The following is a 23895-nucleotide window of genomic DNA, read 5'->3' on the forward strand; positions in this document are numbered from 1 at the left end:
TTCTTTATGTCTTCATAATCCAATTATTAGACCAAGTAATGGATGTATACATGTCATCTATACCTCCATTCCTTCTCGCCCTGATACAAAAATTTAATATAATTGACCCCAAGTAACTTAGAATTGACACGTAGTTGTTGTTTATATCAATATTTTTTTGACAAATGCCTTTATCAAACTTCCACATAATGCCTCATAATGTAATTTTATACTAGTATGATCAATATACGGCTATCTTTGACATTCACTTAAATTTTTCTTTGTTTGGTATTGGATTACTTAGCATTGGGTATTTAGTGGGTGTGCAGGAGTTATTATTGTCCAAATATCTAGTGCAAAGAGTCACTTGGCTTGTACCACAATGATCCATAGCTTATGTAAAAATATAGGATATAAAAGAAAATTAATAATCTTTTTTTCTATACTTAAGTATTTGGGCGATCTATTAAATTTTAAGACATTTAATACTATAATTATGGTATTTTGAATGAGTATTATTTGCGTACGTTGACCGCAATAATCTTGAAACCCAATTTAAAATTTTCCTAAGCTACAAAGTGTGTTGAGCTCGTTCGGTAGGAGATTCCCACTAATTGTGACTTTCCAAATTGTTACACTTTTCTTGTGGATGTGATTCATCTCATAGAGTTCCACAAAATTTTGATGTCTATAAATGCCCCATACTTCTAGACTTGTCAGCGTGTAGACTCGATAAACTCGAATACGAGACTTGAAGTACCCTTACAAATAGAGTTTCATTCTTTGCGGTTAGTGGATTCAGATTAGCATTTGATTTGTGAGAGAGAAGATGAATGGTAAATTTGGTCACACTAAGTGTGCCAATTTATTTGCAATTTTTTTGTCCCAAATACAAAATATTGCAATCAAATAGTAAAATAAAAGAATAATTTTGTTCATAATGATTCTGAGTACAAATATGTTTATTACTTGTTTGCTCTCTCTTAAGATCTCTCCGTGATTCAAGGGTTGTTAGTGTAACTCAAACTAAGGATTATGTGGACCTCCTTAGGATTTATTTGATCTCCATGAAATGATTTTATGGATCTTGTTAAAAAATTTGGTTGCAAAGAAGACTGCACCCACATCATCATCACGTTACAAATATTTCATTAATATATGAAATTTTAAAAATGCCTATTCAGAGAAATATATTACACTATATATAAGTAGTCTCTAAGAACCTTAAATAAAATGGGACCCATATTGTAGAGTCCCACATATTTTGAATATCTCAAATGTCGAATTCTTAAATAAATTGGACTCATGTTGTCCCGTGAAATTCTTTTTGGTAGTTCACTTAACTGTCTTGTTGGAAAGAGTTCTATTGTTTGACTGACTATTCCAGAAGAGGTCTTATGCTTATAAATGTAGTATCTAATACAAGCCAATATCAACAAAGATCTCACTCTAGCAAGGTACTCAATAACACCTCCAAGCTTATTTGGGAAAGTAGTTTCACTGTCCCATCCAAATGTGGACAAGAGAACCAAATTTTCATATTCCTCGATAGTACAACATATCTGCCTTTGCAGATCTAGCGCGAGGCATGAACAATGTGCTATAGCATACTAGCCTTAACTTCAGATTGAGTAGAGCATCCCTTATTTACAAAAGTAGACCGCAAATAAGTACTTAGTCTTGGAATCAGTCTTGAATATTTGAAATAGAGATGTGTTGTAACAACATAATCTAGCACTACATCTCCAAGAAATTCCAACTGCTAATAGCATCGTGGAATCTCAGGTAGAATGTAAGATCCGTGAGTTAGTGCTTTAATAAACAGCGAAGGGTCGTGAAACTTGTAATGTAGCAGTGATTTCGAAGTGTTGTACATTGACTAGCTTCTTAGCATTCACGATGAAGTGACTTTGCATAGGTGCATCAATAAAATCAATGTCCACCCCAATCCCTTTCATTAGTGTAAAAGCTGCTACTTTGTCTGCCAGAGCTGAGGAAAGCACCTATTAGTGCCTCAACTCCTTTGGGGAAGTAGAAACTTTATCATTTGTGAAATGGTTTGGATTGCACATTAATTTTCTTGATGCACCTATGCCGTATGAATGCTAAGAAGATAGTAAATGTCTGGTACTTTGAATTCCTGCTTCTTACAAGTTCCATGATCCTTCAGTGCTTGTTGAAGCTCTAACTCAAGGATCATACATGCTAACTGAGATTTCACGATGATATAAACACTAGGAATTCTTGGAGAATCAGTGCTAGATTACATTGTTACAACACATTTTTATTTCAAATATTTGAATTGACTCCATGACTAATTATTGATTTAAGGTTTGCTTTTGTAAACAATGACTGATATGCTCAATCTGCAGCTAAGACTAGCATGCACAACACTTTTTAATGCCTCGCCAAATCTGGAGAGACCGATGTACTATTGAAAATTTGAGAACTTGGATCTTCTGTCCATTTTCGAATGGGAAGCTGAAACTACTTTTCAAAGGTTCTTGGAGATGTTGTTGGTGCGACATTTGTTGATTCTAGCTTCGACAAAGATACTTAATACATTTCTTAACCTAAGACCGCTTGTAGAACCGTTGGTTACACCTAAAACAATAAAACTCAAACCAATAAGAGAGTTAAATGAACTATGTGCCCAAAAAGGTTATTTAAAAAAGAATTTATCTTCTTCAAGAGACAAAGACTCGACATTTGTAGACTTTCAAATTGTGTGGGACTCTACCAGATGAGTCCAACTTCAGTTAGAATTCTTGAAGATTAATCCTAGCTCACATTATATAAAGGGTACTATATTCCTTGGAGAGGGATCTCGAAAATTTCATAAAATCATGGAACATTTACAAAAAGCTCAAGATGTGGGCGGACTATTCGTGACAACAAAATACTTCATGAAAGTCGACAAAATCCTCATTACATGAAGATTAATTAAAATTCATTTTAGATGCAACTTATCCAACATAAGAATCAAGAAAGGGACAAAATTGAACTTAAAAAAACTGTTAATTAATATAATATTATTGTTTCTTAATACATAAAATTTATTGCAAATAAATTGTCTCCTAGAACCCTAAATAAAATTTACATTTTATTTTGTGGTTTAAAAAGTTGGATCCGAGTTGAAGAATTGGTCAAAATCCATTCAACGTTGTAAAAAGATAGAATATTTATTGATCAAATTCTTCACTCAATAGTCAAATAGATCGTTTGATGAAATTAATTAACCAGACGAGAGTAAAGATCGATCGAGTGTCTATCTCATACCTTCTAAATAGTATATATCTCCAAAAAGTTTGGAGATACACAAAATTTGATGAAGTTTAACTTAATATAATGAGATTGACATAAATTAGTATAATTATCATTGTTAATTCATATAAGATATCACAATAAAGATGTCACATTTCATTTAATTATGAGAACTATCTCTGTGGATGGAGCTGATCCATCTTGTGGATATAACAATGGTGTGTTGCTTCTGTATATGTGCTTTTCCCATCTTTAATATTATTATCTTGTAAAAACTAAGATAGTTTGGACATGCGAAGAGAAGATGTGTAGATGACGTATGATCAGGAGGTGAGAGACGTTCGCTATAGAGGGTGCAAGGAAAGATAGAAGTAGAAAGAAGAACTATTGGAGAGAGGTGATAAAACAGAATTTAATGAAACTTCATATTACCGAGGACATGACTTTATATAGAAAACTATGGAGGATACATATTAGGATATCAGGTTAATAGGTGGTGTATGGATATCTTGCTTACAGTGGTTGGTGATTGTCATTGTATATATACCATTGTTTATTCTTATTTTAAATAATCTATCCCAGTAAATTGTTCATTGATTATCGCATTACAATGTTGTTGTCTCTGCACCCTTCCGATAGATTTCGCATCGTTTCATTCTTACTTACTATTTTTTTTTACTTGAGCCAAGAGTCTTTCAGAAAATTTTTTTTACCTTTACGAGATAATGGCAAGATGTACATATGTTCAATTCTTGTGATATTCCATTTTTGATATTTCACTAATTACTAAACTATTTTTATAATATGACAATGCGGTACACTATTCGAATTCAAGAAAGTCAAAAGCAAGAGTTTATTGTAAGTCATAATTTTATTTAATGTTTATATCGAAAACTATTTTCACAACTCAAATTCGTGATTAATTCGAGTCCACAATACCTGATTGACAACCTTTGTATTGCCATTTTCCACTCTGTAGCCATTTTTCTGTTAGGATTCAAATTCTCCCCGAAAAAAGATCTAAAAAAATTGATGTTTTTTTAATAAATCAGCGAAAATTAAGGATGGAAAATGGGTTTACTGCAGATGATATGTCGAAGATATGTGGTAGGAATCGAGTGTTGTGTTGTGAGCTGAGGGTCTATTGGAAATGACTTCCTAGGGGTAACATTGCGTACACACAATCCTCTTTAGACCCTATTAGACTCAAGTGTACATTAATATGTTTTTACTACTAAAATATTACATTGAGCAAGACTTCATTAGCATAAGTGATGGTGATGTTCAAAAAATTGATCATAAATCTTAACAAAGAGTGATGTTCAAAAAATTGATCATAAATCGTGACAAATTGCCTTACAAAAAGTTAATGTGATCGTCAAAATTTTGTCCACAAAAATATGGATGTATCGCCAGTTCGCCACAATATTTTCAGCATCAACGAAAATATCATATTGACAGATTTGTCTCTCGATATATTTGACAAATTTTTGAATAAAGTGGAATTGATACACTCCCTACTCCGTCCAGTTATACTTTGTAGTTTTACAAAAAAGTCAAACCATTCTTTTGCTATTAAACTAAAACTATGATCTTGACAACTCAATGACATAGTAATGTGTACGTAGAACTTTTCCAGCATATTTCAATGGAATGTTTTTCTTTACTAATCATTAATAGATTTGTTCTAGGGGTTGAAATCTCTCTTTTCAAAAGGGTCAAACACGGTGAAGTTTGGCATTTTAGGTAAGAACCTTTGTGATGAATTAACCAGTTATGGGATAACGAGTGATGAACTTGTAGAAGTGGTAGCTATGAGAAAGAAAGTCGTGAAGGACACTAGGATAGCTATTTGGAATGATAGTTTATCTATCAATATTTTCTTAAATTCATTTTAAAGGTTATTTAACATTTCTTTTTCTTGACATTTCCAATAAGGTTGTAACTTAAAGAACTCTTAATTACCATTCCTATATTCCATTATGCTAATGTAGGAGTTCTTCCTTTTTGCTCCCATTCTTTGTATCAATTAATTGAAATGTTTTTATCTTTTGAGTTATCCCAATACGTTGTTCGTATATTTATGAGGAAGCATCTCAACTATATTTCTCTGCACTTTTCAATATTTATTGTTATAACGATATTGTGATATTACTATGACCATACAAAATAGTAAATTCTTTGAAATTTACTTATTCTCCATTAAAGACTCATTTTCCTTAACTTGCAATAAAATTTTCTTACTTAAATAGTCTTGCTTATAGAAAGCAGATACGCCAATACTTATGATGGAAATATATTTAAGGTAAGAATTCTTCATATTCCCTTTAGCTAATGATGAAAGAGAATGTGGACCATTTTCTGTAGATGATAATTTGATGCGCGTATTTCCTTTTTGTAGCTAAATGAAGGTTGAAGGTATGGTCGTTAAGATGGAGACCTGGCATCGAACTATCGTCCACATCTACTTTTACTTGTTTGCACATTCTTATGTTTGTGACATAACTACTTGAACATGAGCAGTGTTTCAATGAATACCATATTCCTCTACTATATAAATCTAATGGTTAGGGGGACATAATTTTTTTAGATTTTCCCGATTAAGGTGTGTTAGAGTTTTATATCTAAAGAGTAAATCATCATTGGTCATTATGCAAACTGGGAGTTTATTGAGAGAATCAACAAATACTATTCATATTGTTCTCAAATTTTTGGAGGAGCTAGAAAACTCTTCAGGATTACTTTATCTTTGGTGAGCAATAAATCTCTTTTCATAATATACTATAGATGAAATTTTAATTTCTTATTTTCCTAGACCATATGCATGTTAGTAGTTGTTAAGGGGGATGAGGGTATTTTCTATATGAGAAACTCACGAAAATCTTGGCAATTTCGTATTTTAACTATTTTGAAAATATTATGTTATTGACATTTCTTTACCATATTTGATATTTTTATTCTCCCTAAATTACCCCGAAAACCCTATTTTTAAAGATTTATTTTTGGGGCCATATAGACAATATAATTAATTATAAAAAAGGAAAATAAAGTTTTGGCCCAAGCCCAACCTAATCTTATTAGGTTAAAGCCCACTTTTATTAACCCGAACTATAAAATCTATTCTTACTGTGTTGCCTCATTGCTCGCGGCTGAATATTACTCTTCTCGATTCTTGTGGGCTGTACCAGCTCTCTTTTCCAACGTTCTTATATATTCTCTTCTCATACAAGATGTTTCAGTCAACCAAGGTAACAACTCCGATCTTTTCCCTTCCTTTATTCTTTACTGATGAATTCGATTCGAAGTAATTTGGATACCTTAGAAGATTAATAAAACAAGCATTGAAGGTTTAAAATACACTTTTAAGCAAGAGGTCACTATGTTTTAAATAATTAATAGGCTAGCCTTTTCTTCGTTTTAGCTCAAGATTATTTTTGTAACTAGATTAGGTTTGTTTATCTACTATTATAAATAGCAGAAACTAGGATTTGTCTTAGGGGTTAGTTTTTGAATGCACATTTAATGTTTAGGCTACTTTGTGAATTTGGGAAACCCTTACAGCTGTTCAATTTAACCCACTTGATTATTTGGGTAAGTCTTCACTTTTATGAATTAAATTTCTTTCACCTTTATATTTTACTCTAGTAATTAATTGCGTTTTAGTTGATCGATCATTCTTTTTTTCTTATAAATCTCCACGTCTTTCTTTCTATTTCGTAAAAGTATATTTTGTTTCCTTTATTGTTCTTGCACCTACAATTACATCAAGTATGTCTCCCTCTTCCTTTCTATTTCTAAATCATATATCTTGTTTGCTTGATCGTGTTACTAGGTAAGTCTATTCTTGAAGTCATAAATAGAAGAAATCACCTAGATTTTTTCAACTGGTGAAAATTGTACTTGATACCTCATGGTTCTCAACTCACTTCCATGTTGACCATGTAATGCTTTGATTGTATGCTAATAAAATATATTTCTGATGTGGAAGGAATTTTTCCTCTAGTGAACAATATATTGAATGCCTTTTTGTTATGTTCTATGAACCCTACTATTCTAGGTAGGTATTGAGTACCTTTTGGTGCACCTCCAATATATGAAGTTCTTTGTGTCTTCATAATCCAATTAGCGGGTTATCATAGTGCGAGGATTGGAAGTATAACTTATACATGTCACCTATATATAAATTCCTTCTCGCCCTGATCCAAAAAAACAAAAGAATTGACCCCCACTAGCTTAGAATTGGCACGTAATTGTTGTTTATATCAATTTTTGTTTGACAAATGCCTTTACCATAACACATCCTTTTATACTAGTATGATCAATATACTATTAGCTCTGATATTCACTTAAATTTTTCTTACTCTGATATTGGATTACATAGCATTGGGTGTTATAGGGATGTTCAGGATTTTTTTGTATCCATATACCTAATGGAAAGTGGCATTTGGCTTGGACCTTAGTGATCCATAGCTTATGTAAAAATATAGGAAATACGACGAAACTTCGTAGCATTGTGTGTTGCAGGAGTTATTATTGTCTAGATACTAATGCAAAGTGTGATTAGCTTGGACCACAATGATCCATTGTGTCATGTCCCACCATTTCCTTGTTCAAATTCGGCATCAGGAAAGGGAGAAAATCTATATTTATGAAGAGGTTGGTAAAATACTCTAGGACTTCCTAGATATATTCAAGAAGGCTTTAGAATTCCCTAAAACTTTTAGAGAATTCTAGAATAGGACTGAAGTGTAAATATTTTAGGGAACTTTAAAGTTGATAACATTTACACTTAGGCCTTTAGGAGGTAATATAAATAAAGGGCCTCTCATTGAAAAAATGTTCCAACAAAGTTTAAAACATTCGACAAAGTAATACTATGCCTTTTTTGAAAGCTTTTCAAGTTTCTCTAAGTCTTTATTGCATTCTCTTAGCGGTCTTAGATTCAAAAGTCCTACTTGAGCTTACAAGACCGTGAAATATTGTAAGTTGTCAAGTGTTGCATAAAACATTAGTTAGACTCTAAGTCTCCGACAATGTGGTATTATTTCAAAGGTTTGCAGTAAGGGAATGACCAATGTAGGAGATATAAACGTTGCTAGCACCACAACAATAAAGATTGATGGTGGAAGTAAGATCTGCAAGTGAAATAAGCACCACCAGACAAGTAAGGAAATGTTGTTCGACCCTACACCAAGCAAGGCACTAACATGTCACCCACATTTGACCATTGAAACAAGTGATGATGATTATGGTGATGAGGCTATTGACGCCACCATCGGAGAGGAATGGGTCACAAGGGTTCAAATGGAGAGGTAGACCATAAAGATATTAGGTCGGCATTTGGATAAGGTAGATGAAAAGTTCAAGACTTTAAAGGAATTCAACCTTAGGAAAACAACAACATCCGCAAGGAGTTGGAGGGACGCCAACATGCCGAGTTCGAGATGAAGGAGGCTATCACTTTCTTGGAGTGTCGGCTCATTGATGCGCTAGTATGATAGCAGCAATGAGAGTTGAGAATAAAGCACTCAATAAGGGCGTGTAAGCTGAAGGATCGACATCATCCGGCCGATATAGGGAAGCCAAGGTCGAGGCTCCCAAGTCACATATGTTTAAAGGCATCCGTGACACCCAAGAAGCGGAGAACTTCTTATGGCACTTGCAGTATTACTTCAAGTGTAGTTTGGTTAAGAGTGACAAAAACAAGATCAACATTGTCGTGTTGTATCTTCAAGGCTTGTCTGAGTGTAAACCTTATAAACTCAAAGATGATACTTGAAGTACCCATAGAATGGAGTTTCAATTTTTGTAGTTTGTGGCTTGATATTTGCATTTTATTTTCAAGAGAGGAGATGCCGTGTAAATTAGGTCAAACTAGGTATGCAAGTTAGTTGCACAATTTTTTTCCAAATAGAAATAAATTATTGCAATCACTGAATAAATAAAAAAGAATGAGTTTATTCATAAAAATTGTGAGTACATATATGTATATCCCTTGATTCCCCTCTCATAAGATTATTCCACGATTCAAAGGCTATTAGTGTCACCCAAACTAGGATGATGTGGACCTTCTTAGTATTTAATTGATCTTTGTGAAAGGATTTTACCGATTTTGTTAAAGTATTTGGTTGTCAAGAAGAGTGCGCCCATATCTTGATCACTTCATGAATATATGAAATTTTAGAGATGCATATTCAAAGAAATATATGCAGTTTATATAAGTGTTATATAAGTGTGAGCTAGAGTCTAGGGTAAGTAGTCTCCAAAAATCCTAAATGAAATTGGATTCATCTTGTAGAGTCCCACAAAATTTTGATGTCTCAAATGTCATGTTATTGTCCCATGAATTTTTTTGGGACGCATAGTTCACTTAATAGTCTTGCTTGATAGTGTTTTATTGGTTGAGGTCTAATCAACTATTCCAGAAGAGGTCTTATGCTTAGAAATGTGGTATCTTTGTCGAAACCAGTATTAACAAGGATCTCTCTCTAGCAAGGGACTAAAAATCATCTCAAGCACCTTTGGGAAAGTAGTTCCACTCCCCCATCTAAACGTGGACATAAGATCTAATTTCTCAAAATCCTTAGAAGTACAACATATCCTTTGTAGATCTAGCGAGGCATGAAAAATGTGCTCATGCAGGCTAGCCTGAACTGCAGATTGGGCATAACATTCATTATTTACAAAAGTAGACCGCAAATAAGTAATTAGTCTTGGAATCAGCCTCGAATATGTGTTGTAACAACATAATATAGCACTACATCTCCAAGAAATTCAAAGTGCTAATAGCATCTTGGTATCTCAGGTAGCATGTAAGATTCATGAGTTAGAGCTTTAACTAACAACGAAGAGTCACAAAACTTGTAAAGTAGCCGTGATTTCCAAGTACTATATATTTACTAGATTCTTAATATTCACGAGGAAGTTCCTTAACATAGGTGCATCAATAAAATCAATGTCCATCAAGATCAATTTCAATAAACGATAAAGTTGCTACTTCCCCGCCTGAGCTGAGGTAGGTACCTATTAGTGCCTCACCACATTAGCTTCTATCTTACTTATAATCTCCTACTTTACCCGAATATACATTTCTACCGAAGGCAAACTCTTTGAAAAAGTTTTGAACTTGAGAATTATCCCTAGGAATGAACCCCATTTTAAGATTTAATGGTTCATTACGGATAAATCTAAAAATTTTACGAGCACATCCAAACTTGAACAATGTAATACTCCAAATTATTTTATTTTTCTTAATGTTTAAAGACCCTAATGATGATTTTCATAAGTCTTAAACAAATGTATACTGATAGCATATTTGAGAAAAGAGTCTCCAAGTTACCTAAGTGATTCCAAATGAAACTTCTGCATGCATTTCTTTGTTGTCAACACATTCAAAACCTTAGCAGTTTGTATAAAAAAATTTAGTTTGCCCTATAAAGTCAAAAGGTTCTAGAAGACAGATAGTAATTCGCGAATTATTCTTGTCCTAGAGAATCTTATGAATCTAAGGTATACACGTATGAGAGTGAATCTGTTCGGGTGGAATATAATAGATTCACTGCCATACGTGTATACCTTAGAATTCATAATATTCTCAAGGTTTGGAATATCTCCTAATACCTATCTGTCGTGCTTCAACCTTAAGATTTTATATGGGAAGCAGTCATGCAGAATAAACTTGAACTGCAAGCAAAAACTTTGTATCCCAATTGCTAAGGTTTTGAAAGTAATGACAACAAAAAAATGCCTCTAGAAGTTACATTTGGAATAACTAGGGAAACTTGGAGACTCTATTCTCACATGTGATGTTAGTACAAAATTATTAAAGACATATGAAAGTCATCACAAGGGTTTTCTCAAAATTAAGAAAATTAAAATCATTTCCGATGTTACACTGTGCATGTTTGGATGTTCTCGTAAAATATCAAAATTCATCTATAATGAACCATTCAATCATAAAATGTGTATCATTCCTGATGATAATTCTCGAGTTCATTACTTTGGTTAAGAGTTCCTATTGCCTTCAATAAAAATGTATAGTTGGCTAAGACAAACTATTAGAAATAGTAAGAAGTAGTTGATGTGGTTGAGGCACTAATAGGTTCCTACCTCAACTTGTGTAGGGATGTAGCGGCTTTACCATTTATGAAATGACTTTTGTTTCACAGTAATTTTGTCGATACACCTCTGACAAGACACTTTCCTATGAATGCTGAGAAACAAGTTAATATGTCTGGTACATTGAACCGCTGCTACATCACATGTTCTATGATCCATTACTGCATGTTGAAGCTCTAACTCAAGGATCATACAAGCTACATGAGATTCCACGATGATATCAACACTAGGAATTCTTGGAGATATAATGCTCGATTATGTTGTTACAACATATATCTATTTCAACTATTCAAACTAACTCCATGACTAATTATTGATTTGATGTATGCTTTTATTAACCATGAATGATATGCTCAATCTCCATAAAAAGGTTGGCATCCACAAGCACCTTCTTTTTCATGCCTCGCCAAATTTGTAAAGACTGTACTGTTGAGGATTGTTTAAAATCGGATCTTGTGTTTACGTTCGTATGGGAGACTGAAATTGTTGCCAATTTGTGTTATAAAATAAGAAATTACTGACTCTAACAAATTATTCTGAAACATGAAGTAACTGAAATTTATTGACACGGTAAGATAGATGAACAATTAATTCAAAAAAAGTAAAATTTATAAAAAACATACTAGAATCTTAAAAACCTTTTAAATCGGAAAAAGATCAAGTACACTGAACTCACAGTGGCCCCTTAAGGAAATTATTCCCCTCTAGTATCCGAGGATTGATTTTGAATATAACCTCCTATGGTAAATGAACTTAATCAGCATAGTGTAGATACCAAAAACTCTATTGTCAGTGAACAAATCCATATTAGGAAAGTACACGAAGGAAAATGTGTGCAGACGACGACGAAGAAGAAGATCATAAAATTAGTAAGGAAATATTCTGAAGAATGAGTGGTATTTTTACAGCCAAGAAGAATAGGTTCCGAAAGGTTGCAACCCTTTCATAATTCACATGACCATTAATGAAAATTTGCAACCTTTCAAATGGTACTGAATGTTCCTGAAAGTTGCAACCTTTTGGAACAGTCATGGCGGAAAATTTTAATAAAATGGGAAAGTTCAAATAAAACGGGTCGCGCGCGGATCCGAGTCAGGTCGGGTTAGTCAACTAAAAAGTTGAAACATTTTGGCTAATTTTCAACTTCTATTATCAACTAATTAATTGAAAACATTTTTGGTCATTTAATTAATTAATTAATTAATTAATTAATTAATTAAAAAGCTTTGTCCAAAAAATAATGTCCCGATCATTTGCCGAAGCCAAAGACGAAGCCAAAGCTGAGACGAGCGAGCGACAACGACGACGGCGCGAGGGGGGTCCCTCTTTCCAACCCTTTTAACAATTAATAGGAGTGTTTTTATATTTAAACTCTCCTATTTTTCTTTTCACCACCGATGAGGGACAAATGCCTTTTAATTAAAGCATAAGAGGACTTTTCAAATTCCCAACTCTTCATGTTCTCAACATTTCAAATTCCTCTCTTTCCCTCTATTTCCCAACAATTTTTGCTACATACCCAACAATCCACCACATTGATGGGAAATGGTTATAACATAGGAATGCACGGACAATTGTGTACTTTATAGTCAACAGTTAATTGCATCTGAATAAGTAGGTTTCCCTTGGACTTACCGTAGTGAACTTATGTCGGATATACTCGGTCAATCGGTAGATGTGATATCTTTGAACAGTTGAGCTTTGGTGTATACCTAGAAAACTATATGTCACACAATTAACTCTTTACTGTTTATGGTTCTTACGGTTGTGTTCATTTCAGCCATGAACACCTCCTGGTTTCACGAGTGTATAGAGAATCGAATTTTGACATAAAATTTTCTTTGACGCGGCTTCCACTTCACACTCACATAGGTGATTTCTAGACCGTGTCATCTCGTAGATACACTATTTTTTAAAATGTAAAAAACTTAGCATATTATTTAAAACTTTAAGCTTACCTCATTAACAAGCCTTAAAGTCTTAACCTTGTTCCTGAACATTGTTTTCATAATGAGAATGTATTAAGTTAATTTACAATGTCGAACCGTCAGCCACAAATTTGTTTTTCTCCATGAATCAAGCTCTTGGGATGTCCGGTCTGCTAGATAGAGTTACCGTCATGCTGAATTGTCCTAAGCCGTAAACTCATTCCCTTAGATGATCTTTTAACTGCCTCTCTCACTAGGACTTTCGTTACTAAATCTGACACATAATCTATTGATCTTTACATAGTAAATTATGATAATTTCACTAGAGAGCAATTGTCTTACGGTGTCATGTCTCCGTCGTATATGACGAGATTTCCCATTGTACATAACGCTCCCTGCTCTTCCTATTGCTGCTTGACTATCACAATGTATGTAAATATGTCAAACAGGTTTGGGTAAGAATGGAATATCCTCTAGAACATTTCGGAGCCATTTAGCTTCTTCACCAGCCTTATACAAAGCAATAAATTCAGATTCCATTGTGGAGCGAGCAATACATGTATATTTGAATGATTTCCAAGAGGTTGCTCCTCCACCAAGTATGAATACATAATGACTCGTGGATTTTAGATCATTTGACCAGGTGATCCAATTTGCATCACTACATCCTTCAATCACAGTAGGATATTTATTATAAAGCAAAGCATAATGTTGTGTATATTTTAGATAACCTAACACACGTTTCATTGCAATCCAGTGAGTTTGATTCGGATTACTAGTGAACCGACTCAGTTTACTAATAGCACATGCTATATCTGGTCGCGTACCATTCATAATATACATCAAATTTGCCAACACTCTGGCATATTCCAATTGGGAGTCCTTCATTCTTTTTAAATGTAAAAATTAAATCAATTGGAGTTTTGACAACATTGAAACTCAAGTACTTGAACTTATCCAATACATTTTCAATATAATGAGATTGAGATAATGCTAGTCCCTAGGGAGTTTTGATAATCTTGACCTCTAAGATAAAATCAGCAACTCCTAAGTCCTTCATATCGAACTTGCTGGACAGCATCAGCTTAGTATCATTTATTTCGTCAATGTCTTTACTCATTATTAACATGTCATCAATATACAAACAAAAAATGACTTCATGATTCATAACATTTTTAATGTAAACACATTTATCACATTCGTTAATCTTTAATCCATTTTTCAACATTGTTTGGTAAAATTTAGCATTTCATTGTTTGGGTGCTTGCTTGAGTCCATAAAGTAATTTCACAAGTCTGCGCACTTTCTTTTCTTTACCAGGAACTATAAACCCTTAAGGTTTTTCATTTTATATTTCTTCCTCCAACACTCCATTTAAGAAGGTTGTCTTTACATCTATTTGGTTGATTTTAAGATCATGCACTGCTGCTAGTACTATTAACATCCTAATTGATGTTATCCTTGTTACTGGAGAGTATGTGTCAAAGTAGTCCAGACCTTCCTTTTGTCTGTACCCTTTGACTACGTGTCTAGCCTTATCTTTGTCAATAGTCCCATCACATTTCATTTTTCTTTTAAAGATCCACTTTTATCCTAAAGGTTTATTTCCTGGAGGAAGATCAACCAATTCCAGAGTGTGATAACTTAAGATTGATTTGATCTCACGATTAACTGCTTCTTCCAATATTTTGAATCAGACGAAGACATACCTGCTTTAAATGTTTGAGGCTCATTTTCAAGCAGTAGTGCTAAGAAATCTGGTCCGAAATAAGCAGATTTTTGTTGGCGAGTAATACGCCTAGGTTCCTCACTAGTTAGAAATTTTCCATTGATTCTTCTCGTGGTCGTTTAGGTCTTTCACTTATTGACTCAGTTTCTATTTTATATGGATAAACTAGGTAAATTACCCGTGCTTCGCACGGGATTGGACATTTTATTGAACTTACATATGATTATTCGATAATATGACCTACAGTAAAGATTAAGTTTCATGGAAAATGAGGAATGAAAAAGGTTCAGTAGAAGTTTAATTAATGCATTTTAATTCGATTCCTCTATAGCAAAAAAAAACTACAATAGTGACAGAAATAAAAGTTTTGTTTACTAAAAGACCAAATGTAATAAATTCAACCATTTCAAAAACGTTATGAGTTGTGGAATTAGAGGTGCAAGAGTAGTAACGTGACATTGAAATCGAAATCAATTTTCTTTGTTTATACGAAGACACCTGTAGAAAGGGACAAAAGAGAAGATCAATTTTCAATCATCTTCTGCGTAACTTTTAACAAAGTTAAAAGAAAAATGTCACAAAAATAGCAAAAAGAGTTGTCATACTTACATGAATCACTACGACTTATAGTAAAGATTAAGCTCCATGAAATAGGAGGATGAAAACTTTTAGAAATGAAACAAACTTCATAGGAAGCTTAACAATGTAATTGAATTCAACTATCCAATGGAAAAAATAATTGTGGCAAAAAATCCCTCTATTTATAGATAACAGAGGGTAGTGTGAGTAAATATTTATTGTGCCTTATCGGAAAGGTCACAACTCTTTGAAAAAGTTGCAACCATTTGGAAAGGTCACAACCTCTCATAAGAGTCACAATTTTCTTAAAAGTCACAACTCTTCATAAAAGTCACAACTTTTCAGAAAAGTTACAACTTTTGATATAAAAGTTGCAACTCTTCATAAAAGTTGCAACTCTTCGTAAAAATTGCATCTTTTCATAAAAGTCACAACTCTTCATAGTAGTCGTAACTATTCATAAAAGTCACAAGTTTTCATAAAAGACAAAACTTTTCATAAAAGTCACATATGTTCATTAAAATCGCAACTCTTCATAAAAGTCACATTTTTCCTTGAAAAGGAAAGGCTAGTTTTGGAAATAAATAAATTTAAAAGAGAATTCTGATTTGTGGTGGTGCCACGTAGGCGGACATAATGTTTTCTTTTATATATATATATGATGTTTTCAAAAAACTATGCATTATCTGATTTAATTATTGTATTAATATGGATCTCAGGATATTAAGATTTGTAAACTAAAAACCGACAGGCTTTACTGTTCACAGCATACCCAATGAAGACACAATCTAGTGTTTTGGGTCAAATTTTTACCCTCTTCGGTAAAGGAACCTCTACCTTTGCTAAACACCCCCACACTTTATATATTTAAAGTTGGGTTTTCATCCTTTCCACAACTAATATGGAACTGATTGTGTTTTTTGATGGGGTACTCTATTGAGTATTTTATTACCTGTAAGGATGGCTTTCCCCAAAAGGTTTCGTGGTGAACCAGAATTGATCGTTAAGGCATTCATCATTTCCATTAATGTTCTGTTCTTCCGTTCTGCCAAACCATTTGACTGTGTTATATAAGGTGCAGTAGTATGATGAATAATACCATAATCCAAATATATCTCTGCAAAAGGATATTCATATTCTCCACCCCTATCACTCCGAGTCATTTTTATCTTTAGATTCAATCGGTTCTCCGCTTTATTTTTGTATTGCTTAAATGCATTAATTGTTTCATCCTTACTATTAAGCAAATATACATAACAAAATTGAGTGCAGTCATCAATAAAAGTTATAAAATACTTTTTCCCACCACGAGATGGTGTTGACTTCATATCGCATATATCTGTGTGAATTAAGTCTAAAGTTTTAGAATTTCTTTCAACAGACTTGTAAGGATGTTTAACAAACTTACTTTCCACACAAATTTCACATTTCGACTTATCGCATTTAAAATCAGGCAATACTTCTAGATTAACCAATTTTCGCAAGGCTTTGTAATTTACATGTCCCAAACGGGCATGCCATAAATCATTTAACTCCAATAAGTAAACAGAAGCAGAATTTTTATTAATACTATCAACAACCATTACATATAGTTTGAAAAGACCCTCATTGAGGTAGCCCTTTCCTATGAACATTTCATTCTTACTTGTTAGCTCTTTATCACTAACTAGGACACACTTAAACCTATTCGTAACGAGTAGTGCAGCATAAAGTTAATTCTTCCTAATAGTAGGGACATTTTGTTCAAAACAACACCTTGTCGGATGTCATTTTCAACATTAATTTTCCAGTTCCTGCACTCCTTGCTGTTACTGTGTTTCCCATGAACAAATTTTCATCGTACTCAGCAGGAGTGTACGTTGCAAAGGCTTCTTTTGCAGAGCAAATATGTCTAGTGATACCTGAGTCAAGAATCCACTCTTTGTGATTTCCAACCAAGTTACACTACGAGGTCATTGCACACAAGTTATCTACATCTTCCATCTTCTCCATGATGTTTGCTTGACTTTTTCCTTTGCCTTTAAACTCTCATATTTTTCTTTCCACACCCGATGAGGGACAAATGCCTTTTCATTAAATCATAAGAGGACTTTTCAAGTTCAAAACTGTTCAAGTTCTCAACTTTTCAAATTCCTCTCTTTCCCTCTCTTTCCCATCTTCTGGCTACATATCCAACAAAAACTACTTCCAAAATGTGTTTATAGATATTATTGGGTTCGTTGTTTGTGCGATCTTTGTTGATTCTACATCCAAAAACTCGGCATTCGTAGACATAAAATTTGTGTGGGACTCTTCTAGATGAGTCAAATTTCAATTAGGCCTTCTTGAAAACTACTCCTAGCTTACACTATATAAAGTGTAATATCTCCCTTAGAGAGGGATCTTGAAAATTTCATAAATTCATGAAATATTTACAAAGATATCAAGAAGTGGGTGGACTCTTCTTGATAACCAAATACTTTTAAAAAAAGATCCATAGAAACCTATTTACATGGATATCAAATAAAATTCATTTAAGGTGCAAATTATCTTTTAGAAGAATCAAGAGAGGGATATAATTGTACCCAAACTATTAATTAATAAAATATTCTTGTTTCATCATATTTATTTTGTGGTCGGAGTTTATTTTCCATAAATAGTACAAATAAATTTTGTCTCCTTGAACCTAACAAATATTTATAATTCCTTTGGGTTTTGATTAGTTCGATCAGAGTTGATTAATTGGTAAAATTCGTCAGAAATTGAAGAAAAAAAATGAATATTTGTTGATCAAATCATTCATTCCGTAGTCTGATAGATCTTTTGAAGAAATTAATTAATCAAACGAGAATAAAGATAGATCAAGTGTCTTCGGGGTCATCTCTTACCTTCTATGTAATATTTATCTCCCCAAAGCTTGGAGATGCACACACAAGAAGAGGCCTTATGTTTAAAAATGTATTAAGTATCTTTTTCAAAGCTAGAATCAACAAAGATCGCACCAATAAAGGACCTAACAACATCCCCATCCACATTTGGGAAAGTAGTTTCACTCTCCCATCCAAACGTAGACACAATATCCAATTTCTCAAAATTCTCAACTGTATAACATATCTGCCTTTGCAGATCTTGAGAGGCATGAAGAATGTGCTCATGCAGTCTAGCCTTAATTGCAGATTGAGTGTATCAGTCATTATTTACAAAAGTAGACCACAAATAAGTAATTAGTCATGTAATCAACCTCAATTATTTGAAATAGAGATATGTTGTAACAACATAATCTAGCATTACATCTCCAAGAAATTTCAAGTGCTAATAGCATCGTGGAATCTCATGTAGTATGTAAGATCAATGAGTTAGCGTTTGAACAAGTAGCGAAGGGTCGTGAAACTTGTATTGTAGCAATGATTTCTAAGTACCGTACATTGACTAGCTTCTTAGCATTCACGATGAAGTGCCTTATGATAGGTGCATCAATAATATCAATGTCCATCCCGATCAATTTCATAAATGATAAAGCTGCTGCGTTGCCCGTCCGAGCTGAGGTAGGCACCTGTTAGTGCCTCAACCTCATCAACTACTCTCTTGTTTCTAATAATCTATACTTTACCCTACAACACATTTCTACTGAAGGCATCAAGAAATTTTTGTCAAGTTGTAAACTTGAGGATTATCACTGGGAGTTGTCCACACTTTAAGATAGAATGGTTCATGATGGGTTAATCTCAGAATTTTATGAGCACATCCGAGCTTGAACGATGCAACATTGGAAATGATTTTATTTATCTTAATGTTGAGAAGACCCCCATGATAATTTTCATAAGTCTTAAACGATTGTATACTAATAGAATATATGAGAAAAGAGTCGCCAAGCTTTTCAAGTGATTCCAAATAAAAATTCTGGAGACATTTCTTTGTTGCCATTACTTCCAAAATCTCAGCGGTTGGGATACAAAGTTCTACTTTGTGGTGATTCAAAAGAATTCTTTTAAATTTTATTCAGCATGGATGCCTCTCTATAAGGTCTAAAGGTTCTAGCACGGTAGATAGTTATCGTTGACCTCAAGAATCTTATGAATTCTAGGAATAAACATATGGTAGTGAATCCCCAAACTTCGCCGACCAGATTCACTGCTATATGTATATACCATAGAATTCATAAGATTCTCGAGGTCAAGAATATTTTGCCAATAACTATCTGCCGTGCTAGAAACTTTAGACTTTATTGGGAAGCATTCATACTGAATAAACATGAAAAGAATACTTTCAGAACATTGCAAACTAAAACATTGTATCCCAAGTGGTAAGATTTATGAAGGAATGACAACAAAGAAATGCCTCTAGAAGTTCCATTCGCAATCACTTGGGAAACTTGGAGACTCTTTTATCAAATGTGATGTTAGTACACAACTATTTAAGAATTATGAACGTCAGCACGAGGGTTTACTCAGAATTAAGAAAATAAAATCATTTCCAAGGTTACACTTTGCAACTTTTGATATGCTCGTAAAATATGAAATTTATGCATAATGAACCATTTGATCTTCTAATGTGAATCATTCCTGATGATAATTCTCATGTTCTTAGACTAAGAGTTCCCTTTGCCTTAAATAAAAAGGTATAGTAGGCTAAGGCAAACGATTATAAATAGTAAGAAGTAGTTAATGTGGTTGAGGAAGTAATAGGTGCCTACCTCAGCTCTTGTGGGGAAGTAGCGACTTTACCATTTATGAATTTTAAAGGGTTGCACATTGATTTTGTTGATTATGAGAAATTAGTTAATGTCTAATACTTTAAAACCTTGCTACTTACAAGTTCCATGATCCTTCATGGCTTGTTGAAACTCTTACTCACGGATCATATTCCACAATGAGGTAAGCTTCTGTAAACAATGAATAATATGCTCAATCTGCACTCAAGGATCGCATGCACAAGCACCTTCTTCATGCCTCGCGAAATCTGCAAAGACAGATATGTTGTACTATTGGGGATTTTTGAAAAATTGGATCATGTGTCTACATTCGGATGGGAATCTGAAACGTGCTTGGAGATGTTGTTGGGTCCCCTGTTGGTGCAATCCCTTAAGACCTCTCCTGGATCCGTCGATTACACCTCAAACAATAAACTCCAACCAATAAGAGAGTTAAGTGAACTATGTGCACAGAAAGGTTATTTAAAAAAGAAATCAGTTTCTTCATGAGGCAGAGACTCGACATTTGTAGACATAAAAATTGTGTGGGACTCTACAAGATGAGTCCAACTTCATTAAGAATTCTTGAAGATTAATCCTAATTCTTGAAGACTAATCCTAACTCCCACTATATAAAGAATACTATATCCCGTAGAGAGGGATCTCGAAAATTTCATAAATTCATGGAACATTTACAAATCGATCGAGATGTGGGCGAACTCTTTGTGACCACAAATACTTAATGAAAATCCACAAATCCTCTTTACATAAGATAAAAAAAAAATTCATTTTAGGTGCAAATTATCCTACAGAAAAATCAAGAAATGCACAAATTGTACTCAAACTGTTAATTAGTAACATATTCTTCTTTCTTCATATTTATTTCTTTGTTGGAGTTTATTTTCAATACCTAAAATTTGTATCAAAGAAATTGTCTCCTCGAACCCTAACGAAAATTTATAATTTATTTGGGGTTTTATTAGTTTGGTCTGAGTTGAAGAATTGGTAAGAATCCATTCGACATTTTTGAAAGAACTGAATGTTCATTGATCAAATCCATCACTGAATAGTCAAATAGATCGTTTGACGAAATAAATTAACAAGAGAGAGTAAAGATAGATCAAGTGTCTTTAGGGTCATCTCATACCTTATATTTAGTATTTATCGCCAAATAGATAGATATACACACATAAGATTTACTGAAGTTTAACTTTAAATTGTTTCTTGTGAGTTGTCATGAGATGTTACAAAATGTGGAGTTGGTGGAGTCCGACAGAGTGGATTACACTACTTTTCACATGTGGGGCCTATCTAGTAAGTGGTGGCAGTCCGATGTCGATACTAGAACAACACTTTCATTCCCTGTAACTTCAGTTTGAGAACTTGACTTAAGATGGTATTTCAGATCGATTTGGAAATATTTCATGCCTTGTCTCACCATACTTTGGTGATTTTACCAGATGAGACTAAGTATTTTTGAATTCATGAGAAGTTTGACTTATTATATCCGTTGAAGCAGCTTATCAAACAACCTTGTCTAAAGCTTCTTTTCAAAAAGCAGTCAAAGGTGGTCATGGAGATTATGCGCAGCATGGAATTTAGGGATTTGGCAGACAAGAAGTCTTGCCCTTGTTGTTATTTCAGTAGTACCTCATCTGGAAGGGGATCCTTAAGGAGGGGTATTCATCCTCGGTTCAGTATACATGTTCATGCAGTTTTGTAAGTGTTCTAGGGATGCAATATTGGACAAAGTGTCTACAACTTGGGTCAAGACTTATTAGGGTTGCTATTAAAGGTTTTCAGGATACGGTGACCATTCAATGTATTTGGATTTTTGTTAGTACATGGTGGTTCCTAGTCCTACTATGAGTGTGGTGAGTTAGGAAAAATCAATATATATTCCTCCAGACTTGGAGCAGGAGGCCGACATCAATATTGTTTCAATAATGTTTTGTAACGTTGTTGATTCATTTCTGTTTTTACAAAATAAAGTTTGGAAAGTTCTTTCTTTAAATCTAAGTAAAATATTCAAATTCAACTTGGAAAAAATGAACAACTTCATAGCAAAACACTAATATTATAAAAAGAAATGTTATTTAAAGAAAGTGAATATTATTTATATACCCTGACTTTATTAGAAAATAACAATGAACAAGAAAAAGCATATTTCTTGTTACCTCATTCGACTTAAATGGTCTTGATTCATTCAATTCATATTTGATCAAATTAATTTTTTTTATGAATCTAACAACTACTCATTAATGCAAGGTATGTCAATTTGAACAACAAAGAAATTGGATCATACTTTACCAAGTGATTTAGATCCTCTAAAATAACACTCAAAACTTTTCGTTAAAAATGGAGATACTTGAAGAAGATATGGTGTTGGCATGTTCAGCGCGACGTCATGGATTAGAAAATAAAAAATGTTGGCTACAAAATTCTCACATTCCATTACCAATTGACATCGATGTATTCTCAAATTTTCGTAAGTAGAATGTTAGGTTTAAGTATGAAAATTTAAAAGGGCGTTGTAAGTGTCTAGATCAGTCAAATTTTACTGATGAAGAAGATGATGAGAGTGCATTCATAAAGTTGTGACATATAAACTTAATAAGACTTATAGAGATTATTGGACAAACTAAAGGATACTTCATCTTTTTCATAAATCTCTCTGTATTTCTTTTTAAATATTTTTTACTTATGATGTTTGAAGAATTATGAGTTTTCACTAATGTTTTGTTTGATCCACATTTATGATGGTTTTGTAGAATCAAAATTATCTACGAGATACAAAATATATTCAAAGATGTATTTGTTGAGTTAATACTATAGTTGAGTTCATTCAAACTATGTTAATTAAGTCTAATGCAAAGATATAACAACAATACGTTCTAAAAGAGAATACGTATCCGTTCCAATAAACAAACAGGAGGTTTCTGTAAATGTGAAGTAATGGTCTTTAATGCCATTAATCTTGACAATCAGTTTCTTAATATGAAAAAGAAAAATTAACTTTTTTATTTGAAACTCCTCCTCTTGAAATATCTATATAAGTGTAATGACCTGTTTAGTCGTTTTGAGCAGCAGATTTTATTTCTGGAAAAACTGGCTAAGATTACGGACATCACGACGGACCGTCATAGGCACGACGGCCCATCACAGATGTCTCGTTTCAGCATACTTAGAATTCTGAAATTGGGTACTGAAAATCGACTCTCTGTAATCGGTGACGGACCTGCAGGACGTGCCGTCACATCCACGACGAGCCGTCGTAAGCTCCCGTTGCAAAACACTTCAACTCTTGAGAAATTGGTACGGGAAACGAGTCTCTGACCGTCAGGACGGAGGTGCAGGACGGACCGTCACAGGTGTGACGGGCCGTCACAGTCCACCTGGATTTTGGGAGGTTGCGACGACCATCGTGATGGACCGTCGCATGCACGACGGCCCGTCACAGGTTGCGCAAGTCCCAGGCAGAATCGGATTTCTTCACACGTTTTAAGGGACGCATTGGACTATTCTTTCCTTAATTATAAAGTTAGAGGGTTAATATTAATAAGTCTAATTACTTGGGGGTTAAAAGAGGTAACCTTAAGTTAATTAGTGGGTTTTATTGTCCTCTTTCA

The 23895-nt window shown here is 33.7% G+C and overlaps 2 pseudogenes; both read right to left on the reverse strand.

Moving 5' to 3' along the window:
* Positions 1 to 1579: 1579 nt before the first annotated feature.
* On the reverse strand, positions 1580 to 13829 carry LOC107017444 (annotated as a pseudogene).
* A 4708-nt stretch (positions 13830 to 18537) lies between these two features.
* Positions 18538 to 19500, reverse strand: LOC107017452 (annotated as a pseudogene).
* Between the last annotated feature and the right edge of the window lie 4395 nt (positions 19501 to 23895).

Source organism: Solanum pennellii, chromosome 1, assembly GCF_001406875.1.
Source record: "Solanum pennellii chromosome 1, SPENNV200".
Classification (NCBI taxonomy): domain Eukaryota; kingdom Viridiplantae; phylum Streptophyta; class Magnoliopsida; order Solanales; family Solanaceae; genus Solanum; species Solanum pennellii.